Source organism: Jaculus jaculus, chromosome 6 (assembly GCF_020740685.1).
Source record: "Jaculus jaculus isolate mJacJac1 chromosome 6, mJacJac1.mat.Y.cur, whole genome shotgun sequence".
In the NCBI taxonomy this organism is placed as follows: Eukaryota; Metazoa; Chordata; class Mammalia; order Rodentia; family Dipodidae; genus Jaculus; species Jaculus jaculus.
In genome coordinates this window covers 121,113,730-121,127,082 of record NC_059107.1, presented here as the reverse complement: position 1 = coordinate 121,127,082, position 13,353 = coordinate 121,113,730, and the positions used below count along the sequence as shown (strand labels likewise).

At 36.1% G+C, this 13,353-nt stretch overlaps 1 protein-coding gene across 4 annotated transcripts in view; it reads right to left on the bottom strand.

Moving 5' to 3' along the window:
* Nav3 (neuron navigator 3) overlaps positions 1-13,353 on the bottom strand; it is an 830,635-nt gene that overhangs the window by 610,365 nt on the left and 206,917 nt on the right. The gene's annotated exons all lie outside the window — the stretch shown is intronic.

Genomic DNA, 13,353 nt, shown 5'->3' with positions numbered 1-13,353 from the left:
GTGTCTTTAAAAAAAAAAACAGTTGTATTCTTAGACCAGTCTATGTACCAATTCTGAGACTACTAAGGATTAATAGTAACTATAATTTGAAATCTGAGTGCTTTTTCATAAAAATTCATTCTTTATCGTATACATATTCTCAACTCATATTGTATATCATTCACAAGGATCCACAAATACATTTGAAAGGTGCCTTCTTGCACTATATAGACATCATAACAAGGTTTCTCCTTAAAGAGATTATATAGTGCTTTGATTTCCAAACCAGCTTCAAAAATAAAATCACCTAAGAATAATAATAATCTCTAACATCCATCCTCATGGGCTATGATAATGTAGAAGATGTAGGGTAATGCCTAGACATCTGTATTGTTCATCTCTTCTACATTCTCATGATGTAGGAAGACCACTCAACAGTTAAAATCTCTCCCTAATACAGGGCATACCAAATTTGCCAACTAATGGGCTGGCCTAGAATCCTTCCCAACTGCTTTATCTGGTGCTCCAACTATAGATACTTTACTTTGGAACAACTGCTCTAGTGTATAAATTCATTTATTCTAGTTGCCTAGCTACTTCTGGGATACATTAAAACTGCCTAAGAAGAGTGCTCTTTCTATATACTGAGGCAATTCTAGTCTTTAGATTGCAGCACTTCATATTTTAGAGACAAAGCTTATCTTTCCATTTATCATTGTCTATGACCTTTTTAGTACACAAAATATATATTTTTGCAGCAGAAACAAGACAATTTATTAAGGATAGTATATTTCCAAGGGGGTGGAGAAGTGAGCTAGAGCAGACAGAAAGTTTAGCAGTTCAACAACCCTGCTACAGTTTTAATGTTATTTTAGTACACAAACTGTTTTAATGTTTGTTTGTTTTTTTATGATAGCTCAAGTAACACTGTTGCCCTCTCTAACACCTTCAAAAACCCATCAATGCCTTGGTTACTTTCTCAAGATGATGGTGCACTTTGTACTGGGCCATAAGCACATGAGTCAGACATGCTTCCTCCTTTCAAAACCTCACCACTGGATGCTATGACACATACCAGTCCAAACATGAAATAAATGATAAAATTAAGAATTTGGACACTCCACTTCTAAACCACCTTGTACACTTCTATATACAGGTTCCTATCAGCCTCTTTCTCCTGACTGCTGGCCCTTCACAGTCCCTCGGTTCTATTACACACATGTTTTGGCTTGTATGCTACTGGAACACTATCAGGATAGGAAACAACATAAGCAATGACATGGACACAAGAGTGAACTCAGCCAACTTCAGATTATGAAAGAACTATAAGGATCCATGGAATATTTTAAATTGACATGCAAAGTAAAATTTTTGGTGGCTTTAAAAGTTAATCTTAGGACTATGGAAGAAGTGACAGGACAGGTTCAAACTTGTGGTAAAGACACATTACATGCATTGTTATAATAAGCCAAGAAACAGACAATAGCTTATGCCTTTGCAGGAGGAGAAAATATGAAAAAAAAATTTAGTGATGTGTTAGTAACATGGGTAGTTGATAGAGTTGGCAATTGAGTTATCTTGGGCACATTGATTAAGAGTATATGAATTTATAACATAATTGGCTAAGTTAGAAACTCTTAAAATCACTTTGGATAAAACAAATAAAAATACTTGCTATAATATACATTGATTATAAGATGATTACAAACCACACTAACTTATGGACATAGATCAAACATTTTAACAAGCAAACTAAACTCAGTGATATGGAAATGAATGATAAATCAATCCTAAATTCATATTATCCAAAAATGAAAGATTGATTTAAGATGTGAAATAATTAAGAGTCATTCACCACATTACTGAAATAAGGAAGAAAAATGGTATGTTCATCTCTAATGGTGCAGAAAGATAATTTGATAAATTAAACATTGACTAATGACCAAAACCATTTCTTGGCAAGTGAAGAATAGAAAAAGTTGTGCTCATAATCTTCCTTTTCTGAAACCCTGTATCCACACACACAAAAAAAAAATTCCTATTTATTGGTAAAACATAGGAAACTTGGCTTGAGAGTTGGCTTACTGGTTAAGGCACTTGCCTGCAAAGCCTAAGGACCCAGGTTTGATTCCCCAGTACCCATGTACAGCCAGATGCACATGGGTCTGGAGTTCACTTGCAGAGCCTGAAGGCCCTGACACACCCATTCTCTATTGATCTCTTTTTATCTCTCACCTTCCCACTCTTCCTTAAATAAGTAAAATAAATAAATAAAATTTTGAAAACTGCCCATTTGATTAGTGACAATGCACAGATAAATGCTATTATGAATTCTATTCAAACTTGTACAAAAAGAATCCTCATCATGTAGTGAGACAAGAAAGTATAAGAGTAGGAAGAAGGAAGATGAGAAAGGGAGACAAGCAAGAAGTACAAAAGAATAAATAAAACCTATTATTTGCAAATTTTCTGAAGAATCACTACAAAGAGGTTTAAGAATCAAAGATAAAATTATTAAGATTCTCCAGTGAGATGAGCAAGTTTCCTAGATACAAAGACAACATAACAAATCCCTTCTGTTTCCTTATGACATTATCAAATGTTTAGAGAATTAAATGCTAAAAACATTCAATTTGCACTAACATTTAAAACATCACAAAATGGCTTAAAACTCTCTGATAAAAAAAAATATATCAACATCAAAATATTTATAGTTTCATTGCACTGCCAAACAAAATCTCTAATTTCTTTTCATAATTCAAGGTGCTTCTTAAGCAGTGGATCCTGCAAGCTATGCAATCAACCAGCCAGATAAAATGTACTCAGAGCTACAATACTGTCATATAAAATATGGGAGTACCCAACCACTCCCTGATTGGATTTGAGGCCAGCTCAGTGGGAGGGGATTTAGGAGAGATACTGAAACCTAGTCAATATATTATGGCTTAGAAAGACAGAGATCCTAGAAGGAAAATACCACTGTTCTTTGGCTAAATGGATACACTGAGTCCATCGAATTGCCTTCTGAATATGTGTATAATTATGGCCACTGATTGATGATTTTCTCACCTTTGGTGAGGAAAGCTGTTAATACATGGTGTTGAATACTGGGGAGACCCAAGACCCATCAAAGGGAGAAGAAGAGGAGAAACCCCAGTGCTTAAAAGTGAGAGTCACCTCTAATACACCAAGGAGGGCTCAGGAAATATTGATGGGGTAGCAGAAAGAATATTAGTGCTGACTTCATTGCTAGCCAGAGTAAATACTGTACGGAGATGGCAGTAGACAATGAGGAGACTCAAAGCTAAAACAAAGGCTATTGAGACCTCAACACTAAACAAGACACCTCTATCATATCCCCCCAAAATCTCAGAAAATATTGCAGAAAAGGGAGTAAAACAATGTAGCCACAGGGTGGGAAGAAGAACTTTAGGGCATTACTCTCTGGATACTAACTAAATGGTGCATTTATGATCTCACAGTAGTTGTAGTTATACCCTCAAGACCTGGACAGTTCTGATCCAATCCACATTTTGACATGTGGGATGGAAGAGGACAAAAGGAATGAGGCATAGAGGAAGGGTGTACTAGTGGAAGAAAACCCTGCGCTCAGGAATCTTCATCATCCCACCATGGCCCAGATATAAGACTCAGTTTTAAACATAGTAATATACTCTATATGCCTCAAAAGTTGGGAAAATGTTAAAAATTTTAGGAATTCTTTTAGGAATTTAAAAATTCTGTTTAAACATCAATATTACCCATTCATTTAAATTTAAAACTACAAGTAAGTACTCAGGAGACTGAGGTAGGAGAACTGCCATGAGTTCAAGGCCAGCCTGAGACTACATAGTGAATTCCAGGTCGTGACAGGCTACAGCAAGACCCTACCTTAAAAAAAATACCCTAATAATAATAATAAAAGGAAGTTAAATATCTTCTGTGTAAAATATCATACTTAAGAGGCTGCACAGATATTTCCATCAGTAAACTACTTGCTTTAAAACATAAGGAACTAACTTTGACCCCCAGAATCATGTAAAAGTGCTGGGTTTGGTAGTAAATGTTTAAAATCAAACATTAGGGAGACAGAGAAAGGAGGATCCCACAAATACATCTTTCTAAGCACATATCAAATAATAAAACTGCACAGGAAGACAGTATATGCCATTTATAATTATTACAACATCCGTTTAGAAATAATCACTACAGTGGAATAGAGGTAGGAAAGAGGGAAATGATGGTACCAATATATGATGTGTCAATACAAAGATTCTAATTAATTAAAAAAATACTCAAGAAAATTAAAAATTTAATTAAAAAAATACTCAAGAAAAGAAACAATAAATAAATAAAATACTAAAACCCAAACTAAAGAATACAGTTGTGAAAATGCCCAACACTCTGAAAACTTTATTAAAATATATCTTTTCTAATTTACCTGGGCTGTGGGGACAATTCAGCAGTTAAAGGCATTTGTTTGCAAAGCCTTCCAGCCTGGGTTCAATTCCCAAGTATCCATATAAAGACAGATGCACAAATTAGCAAATACGTCTGGAGTTCTTTTGCACAGGCATGAATATCTAGTATGCCCATATACACATTCTATCTCTTTTTTTCATTTATAACTCTTGGTTTCTCAAATAAATATTTCATTACAATTATCAAAATATTTTTTAAAATCTCTATCATAAAACATTAGTTTAGCATAAAAATTGATAAGCCTTCAAAAAGGGCAGCAGACTTTTTTTTGGAGTGAGAACGTGGACATTAAGCTCACAGAAAATTCCAATGGAACGTTGAGTATGATGTAATATTCCAGTTATTTAAGTCACAGAAACAAAATATTAAGATAGGGTACCATGAAATGTTGAATACATAAATGTTAGCTATAGTTGACTTTCATTTTCTTATCACCTGAAAAAGTTCATAATAGAATAGGATAGAGAATATAACAATATCAACAGGCAAATCAACCACATAACCAGTCACTGGACTACAGCAAGTGATTTGCTGAAGAGGTAATTCCTCATATGTACCATTCAACTGTTCATGGAGGACCTCTGCATGGCTGTCAAACTAACCAGAGAGTACTAGAGATGCATATGAGTATCAGTGGTGACAAGTGTCCTTCAATGTGTTGGCACAATACAGCAAAATGAAAACATTTCCCACAGATCTCTCTGGACAGCTAAAAGCACCATTATCAACATACCTAGAACACACCTGACTTGACACTGTCCGTTCAACCCATCACACTAATCCTTGGGAACTTTGATATTTTTTCCTAGAGCTTATTGTATGTTAGAGATTATTTTAGAACAAGATAGAAAAGAAATACCAGCTCTTCAAAGCCTACCCTCTACCTTGAGTTTCCAGCTTAATCCTCTACTCAAGGAGTTTGAATTTGAGCCAACCCCGGGAAATCTTTGTGCTTCTCCTCATGCAGCTGCACACAAATAAACACGGCCCCAGTGCTTGTCGCTGCCCTGTAAGTGCTCCTGCTCACAGAAAATTACTCCTTTTGTGGTATCAAAGATAGCCTAGCAACCAGAAAGTCAACAGTCTTCCAACATAATTTTGCAGGTTAGCTTTCAGAAAACTGCAACCCTGTATACAAGACAAAACAAGCTCTTCTCTTGTATACCAAATATCCAAACATAAGATTTAAAAAGGTGACTCACATTGTGTTTCACATACTAAGTTGCTGTAAAATCCCATCTTCCCCACTTGAGATGCTTAGGAGAAATAAAAACAGCTGGGGGAAACATTATGTTCTTTGCAACGGAGCTACTCTGCTTCATGGCTGTAGCCTGGAGATGGGAGATCCGTCCCCTTCATCAGATAAATTGGCTCTGCAGCCCACATTTAAAACATACACTCGTTTTGGCAGGAAGTTTGGACTTGATTAGTTGAAGATATGAGGATGCAAGGAAAGCTGAATATCATTCTGAGCTAATAATTGTATGTACGGTAGAAAGGGAAGAATATAAAATACTCATGTTCTTAGGCTCTAATGATAAGCAGGAAAAAAAAAGCTTGCATCTTTCAGCCAAGTTTGTGTATTGCTTGAAAACTCAATGTAGTAATTCAAAGCCCACTGACAGGAAATTACAGTTTCCTGGCTGACATTAATTTGATCTTCAGTAATAGTTCTGAAATGGAGTTTCTGAACTCTGAGGAGAGGGAAAAGAACATAGAATATTGTTAAATAACTCAGGTCACAATCCAGATGACTGAGAACACATTATGTGGATAACATGATGGTGTAGCCTCTACACATGCAGTACCTCGTTATGTGATTTTAATCAAACCTTTTATTTGAACAAGTTCTTACAATTAATCTGCACATGGTTCCATTACTTAGAGGACACAGGCTCCCATAACAGAGGGCTGAGATATGTAGTTGTTTCTTTTTTTTTTCTTTTTTTTATAATTGCCACATTTTTTTAATTAGTTTTCTATTCTGCAAATACAGGCAGTTTGTTACCACTATTAGGCTCATCCATGACCTACCCCCTCCCCATTGGCCCCTCCTTGTTGAGGTATGACAACAAACAATCATTTCATTGAGGTAATGATAAACGTACATATAGTAAGAATTGACAAGCTAAGAAAGAGGTTTTAAAATTAAGTTTAAAACAAACCAATTTCCACTCTCATCACTATGGTGCTTGCTTGCTCACTCTCTCTCTCTCTCGGGAAAAGGACCATTTCTTTCCTGTTTTAGCCATTCTTCTGCCCCCATCAGACACGTTACCTTACACAGGCAAGTACCTTAATGGTTAACCCATCTCTCCAGTCCTTTTTCTGACATTTTTATCAGTGTATACAATGTATCTAGATCATAGTCATTTCCCCATCACCTTCTCTTGACCACCTCCCCTCATAGCGAACTGCTTCTTCCGAAATACTTTAAATTCTACTTTGATGTCTTTTGTATGGGCATGAAACACTGAGCTTACTTACAGTTGCTGATATGATCATGGGTGGGAAGTTACTGGAGCATGAGCAAATTACCAATGGCTACACCATTGATAAAATATCTCTGCCTCCCTCAGGTACCATTAATTACCAATAACTCCTCAAAGAGGAGAGACTTCATGAACCCTCATCCATGACAGAACGTTGACTAACACAATCTTTTCCAAGTCTAATGAAGGTAACAAGCATCTCTTTGAGCTCATGAATGCAACACCATGTCTACCCAGAAGACAATGCTCCCAGTACTCCTGCATCTTATATTCTCTGTATCTTACACTCTTTTTGCCCCTTATTCTGCAATGTTCCCTGTGCATTAGAGGGGTTGTCAGAGATATTCCATTCAGTGATGAGCCATCAACAGTCACTTATTCTCTGTACTTGGACAATTTTTGAGTTCCCCAATAATTTCCACTCACTGCAAAAAGAAGCTTTTCTGACCAAAGTGTGTGTGGTGGGTGGGGGGGTTAACACATATGAGTGTGTGTTTATGGGCCCTACAAAGCCTCTTGTTTAAAACAACTCGATATGCATGTGCCACAGTTTTATCTGTCTTTATGTGGTACTGGAGAATTGAACCTGGGCCAGTAGGTTTTGCAAGCAAATGCCTTCAACCAATGAGTCATATCTTGGTTATCCCCTGACCTTTCTTTTCCCATTCACTATATTTTAAATATTGACATAATCAGAATGACCCTGAGTCCCCACATGGCTATGTGAACTCTGATACACTCTTGCCCTAAGCTGGCTATCCATGCACTAATACAAATAATTAAAACACACACATCACAAATGTTCATCATTTAAAGCTTTATTATAGACGTGGGAAGGATTAGTTTGGCCACACTATGGACTATGCCTTAAACCCCAACCTACCATTATTCTCTATGACAGCCCTCTAAGATCCTAGGGATTTTCCCATCTAATTCAGCATTGTACTATCCTACTACTCCCTACTTCAAAATCTTCTTTCAAGTCTTTGCTTGGATAAATCTGTTTGCATGATTCAGTTCAAATTAATGATTGGCCTTATATCCAACCTATTTAACTTCATCACCTCTAGACAACACTGGCCAGCTCCATGCTTGAGCTATCAGCAGTGTCTTGGCATATATGGCTGCAAACCTCTTATATCATTCCCCATGAGGAGCCCTTTGTCTCATTTTCCAAGTTTTATTATATTTTTTGTTTTAAATTTTATGTTATTTTATTTTTTATCTTTTCACAATTTTTATTAACATTTTCCATGATTATAAAAAATATCCCATGGTAATACCCTCCCTCCCCCACCCCATACTTTCCCCTTTGAAATTCCATTCTCCATCATATTACCTCCCCATCTCAATCATTCTACTTACATATATACAATACCAACCTATTAAGTACCCTCCTCCCTTCCTTTCTCTTCCCTTTTTAACTTACTGGTCTCTGCTACTAAGTATTTTCCTTCTCATGCAGAAGCCCAATCATCTGTAGCTAGGATCCACATATGAGGGAGAACATGTAGCACTTGGCTTTTGGGCCTGCGTTACCTCACTTAGTATAATCCTTTTCAGATCCATCCATTTTTCTGCAAATTTCATAACTTCATTTTTCTTTACTGTTGAGTAGAACTCCATTGTATAAATGTGCCACATCTTTATTATCCACTCTTCAGTTGAGGGACATCTAGGCTAGTTCCATTTCCCAGCTATTATAAATTGAGCAGCAATAAACATTGTTGAGCATGTACTTCTAAGGAAATAAGATGAGTCCTTAGGATATATGCCTAGGAGTGCTATAGCTGGGTCACATGATCAATCTTTAGCTGTTTTAGAAACCTCCACACTGATTTCCACAATGGCTGGACCTGATTGCATTCCCGCCAGCAGTGTAGAAGGATTCCTCTTTTTCCACATCCCTGCCAACATTTATGATCATTTGTTTTCATGATGGTAGCCAATCTGACAGGAGTGAGATGGAATCTCCATATAGTTTTAATCTGCATTTCCCTGATGACTGGTGATGTAAAACATTTTTTTAGATGCTTATATGCCATTCGTATTTCTTCCTTTGAGAATGCTCTATTTAGCTCCATAGCCCTTTATTCTTTCTTTTTTTTTAATTTAATTTAATTTTTTTTATTAGTTTTCTATTCTGCAAGTACAGGCAGTTTGGTACCATTATTAGGCTCATCCATGATTGGCTTATTTGATTCCTTCTTATTTAACTTTTTGAATTCTTTGTATCAAGTTTTACGATTTTTGTCTTAGTCCTTCTTCCATTAAAATTTTTCCCCCAGAACACACATATATAACATCTCCACCAGACTCTTGCTACACAAGGAGGAGTTAGATACTTGGAAGTCATATGTTTAATACTTATAGTTTCAACATTTGATTTCAACACTTTGCAATGACATTTGGGACCCACAACACCAGTGGATCTATTATTAATTTTGTGCATGCTAACAGACAAAACTGTTATAGAATCATGCATACAGGACAGAGGGGATAGAAAAAAGTTGAGGAATGAAAAGTAAAAGGACTAAAAAGGAGAATGAAAGAGAACAAGTGAAAGAACAGGGAGAAAAAGGAGCAGAAAAGCAGGAGGGGTGTAGAAAGTGCTACCAATGTGATGGATGGGCGAGCGTGGAGGGTGGTAGAGATGAGTGCTCTGAAGTCCAGAATGTAAAGCTAACTAGAGACAGAGGATGTGTGAAGATCAGATAAGGCACTGAAAGTATCCACACTTCTGACACCAGTAGATACCAGAAGAAGATAGACACTGACACAATGCACAGATCTCTACCTTCTGAGGGAGCATAAAGAGCTTTAAAAAACAAATCACTGAAGCAGACCAAAAATGAACACAACATGGCTCAGGGAAATTTTGCAGAAGAGGGGGTGGAAAGAATGTCAGAGCCACATGTTGGGTCATGATATGCAGAGACATTTATCATACCCGTAACTGTGGGCTAACTCCACAATGCATGACCCATATACCTCAACAAGGAGGGGCCAAAGGGAGGGGGTAGGTCACGGATGAGCCTAGTAATGGTACCAAACTGACTATATTTGCTGAATACAAAACTAATTAATAATTTTTTTTTAAAAAAGAAACAAATCATATTATTTCCACATCACAAAGATATCTCATCAGTGCATGGTCTAAGCAACTTATAAGAGGTACTACATTCACTGAGAAAGCTCAAATTCCTACAAAAACATCACCAAAATGGATTGACCCAAAGATTGGAAAATAATGTTTTACTGGCTAATCTACAGGTTAATCTCTTTATCCTTTGGTTTTTCAGACTAACCTATTTTAAAAATATATATATTTCTACTTACTATAGAAAATAAAATTCAGAAATATTTGAGAAGAAAACTCAAAGAAATCAAGAATAGAGTCCTGGTAAGGTGTTTTGTTACTTGATTCTTATTTAAAACTCAATCCCTTTGAAATAATGAGAATCCTTACTTCCCAAGGAGGATTTAAATCAAATGATTATATTAAACAAGGTACAACTTAGGGCTGGGAGGGGTATAGATTTATAAAGTGATAGTACTGGTCAAAATACATCTCACCTTGGTTTGAAAATATAACAAATTTTAAATATCTTCTGATCTAAAAACATCTAGAGTTAGAGACAAAAATGTAAAGTAGGAAATAATGAAAAACTTCTAAAACACCAGTTTTGAAATCCAAGCATAAGTTTTGAATCATGCATTAATGAAAAAATTGATTATAAATTATGTTTACCTAGTAACATCATTTTGTTATCTGATCCAAACAAAAGCATCATGGCAATTATCCTCAGTGAAATTTGTTAGAAGACTAAAGATTAAAATATGTCTTTCTAAAGACAATATTAGGTTTCAAAACACTGCACAATTTTTAAAATTTTTTTATATTCCTTCCCTATTTCAGTAAATGGACATAGATCATAAACTGGAGAGATAGAGAAAGAAAGAGATAAAATGGATAATTTATCTAAATCAATTAGCTCTACAATTTAACTGTATTCAAAACTCAACACTAATACATTTTCAAGATAGACAATTTAGCTAATATCATTTCTATTTTCCTTTATATCCTGCTTGTAGGGCCTGTAGGGACTATATAAAGCTCATTTACAATACTATAGGAAGAATAAAAGAATAGAAAAAGTTAGTAATGTTTTTAAAATAAGTGACATTTTATAAGATTAGGTAGCACCTGAAATATCTCTTGAGTCCTGTGTCACCAAAAACTTTCCCTGGTAGGCTTATGCATAAGAATTTCATTTTCTAAAATCAGCTTATAAAACCAAGTCTTTAGAAATCATTTCCATGTTGCTGGGATGAACATCCAAACCAGGCATAGTTTAGAGGAGGAAGGGATTTGTTTCAAGCTTACAGATTCAGGAAAGTCTCATAAATAACAGAAGAAGCTGGCTCCCATTTATAAATACAAGCAGAGAGAGAAACCACCACAAAGCTGCAACATCAACAAGCAACAAAGCACAAACCTGCAGCTAATAGGAGACTAGAATATAAATCTCTCTGTGTACCTTTGGTCTGGAATTCAGATTTGCCCTCAAACACACTTTAGGATTAGACTCCAAGATCTACTCCCAATGAAACCTCCACCAGCCAGGCTGCTGGAGACCTAAATTACAAACTTTAATCAAACACCTGAGTCTTTGGGGTGATACACTCAAACCACCACATTCCACTACTGGCCTCCATAGCCTTATAACCATCTCTCATTACAAATTGCATTTAGTCAAACTTTCAAGGTCTCCATAGTCTTTACAAAGTTTAAGATTGTTCTAAAGTTCATAGTCTTATATGAAATTCGAGACTACCCCTCAACTGTGAATCCAGTAGAATCAAAACAAGTTACACATTTCCAATATATAATGGCAGAGAATAAAAATTTCCATTGCTATCTATAAGGCATAACAAAGACAGACTGGACTAATGCAAAATCAATAATAAAATTAGGTAAGCATCAAATATCTGTAATTCAAGTCTGACATCTACAACCAGTGAAAACAGTCTCTGGACTTCCAATTTCCATCCCTCCATCCTGAGGCAACAGAACTTCATATAGCCCTTGTACATTCCTGGTATATATAAAACATCTTTGGGCCTCCATTACAAATCACAATCCATTTCACAATATCCTCACGGGTCTCTCTATAAGGGACATCATATCTTTCTTCTCAGGCCACATTTCAGCAGTGACTCGGGAACCATGGTATTTCATAATGTACTTCCATGTAGTTTTCATGTTTCCAAAACCAATACCATGAGTACAATGACACAGCCATTTTTTGTTAATCCAAAGATGAAATTAATCCTGACCTCTGGCCTTTAGAATTCTTCCTTTCAGCCACCTCCTTTCAAAGTACTTTGCACTTCTACCTTTCAGTCTTCTTTGAGTGGACTTCACTTCAGGCATCTTTTTCACTGTTTCAATGTAAATCAGCTAATTGACCCTCAAGGGTACTACTAATGTGCTTGACAACAGAAGCTTCAGTAACCTAAAACTGTCTTTGTGCCAGTAATTTTAAATCTATTTGAAGATTTCCAACTTTAAATCCTTTATCTTTCAGTTCTATATCTTCTGCCAAGCACATCAGTCAATTACTTTCAAATTCAACCTTGATCAAACTCTCTGGGCATGGGGAGCAGAATGCAATCAGTCTTTATGCCATTAGCCCAGCTCCAACAAAATTCTCTGTGGCCTCTCCTTCCCCTTTGAAGGTTCATAAGCAAAACCTCCAAATACAATTCTCTTTGCATTTATCAAACTCAAAAAATGTCCCTAAAAATTTGGCTCACCAGAGAATGAAGCTTCTGCAGTCACAGATACCAAGTACATACATATTCATCCTTTAGCACATAAGCTCCAAGAGACCAGAATTTACATGTCAGATTCATCATGCAGCAGTACCCCACTTCTAGTGCCATATTCTGTAGTACTCATTTGCACATTTCTAGGAAGAACATCTAAACCAGGCACAACTTATAGGAGGAAGTGATTTATTTCAAGTTCACAGACCTAGGGAAAATCAGCCAATCACAGAAGAAGCTGGTTTCCATTTATAAATATAAGCAGAGAGGGCTGGAGATATGGCTTAGCAGTTAAGGCACTTGCCTTCAAAGCCAAAGGCCCCAGGTTTGATTTCCCAGGACCCATGTAAGCCATATGCACAAGGTGGTACATGAATCTGAAGTTTATTTACAGCTGCAAAAGGTCCTAAGGTTCTCTCTCTCTCTCTCTCTCCACTTTTCTCTTTCTCAAATAAATAAAATTAAATATATATATATATATATATATATCACTCCAATAAATAAATAAAATTTACATATATATATATAAATATACCACTCCAAGCCAGTAATACCAAAACAGAACAAG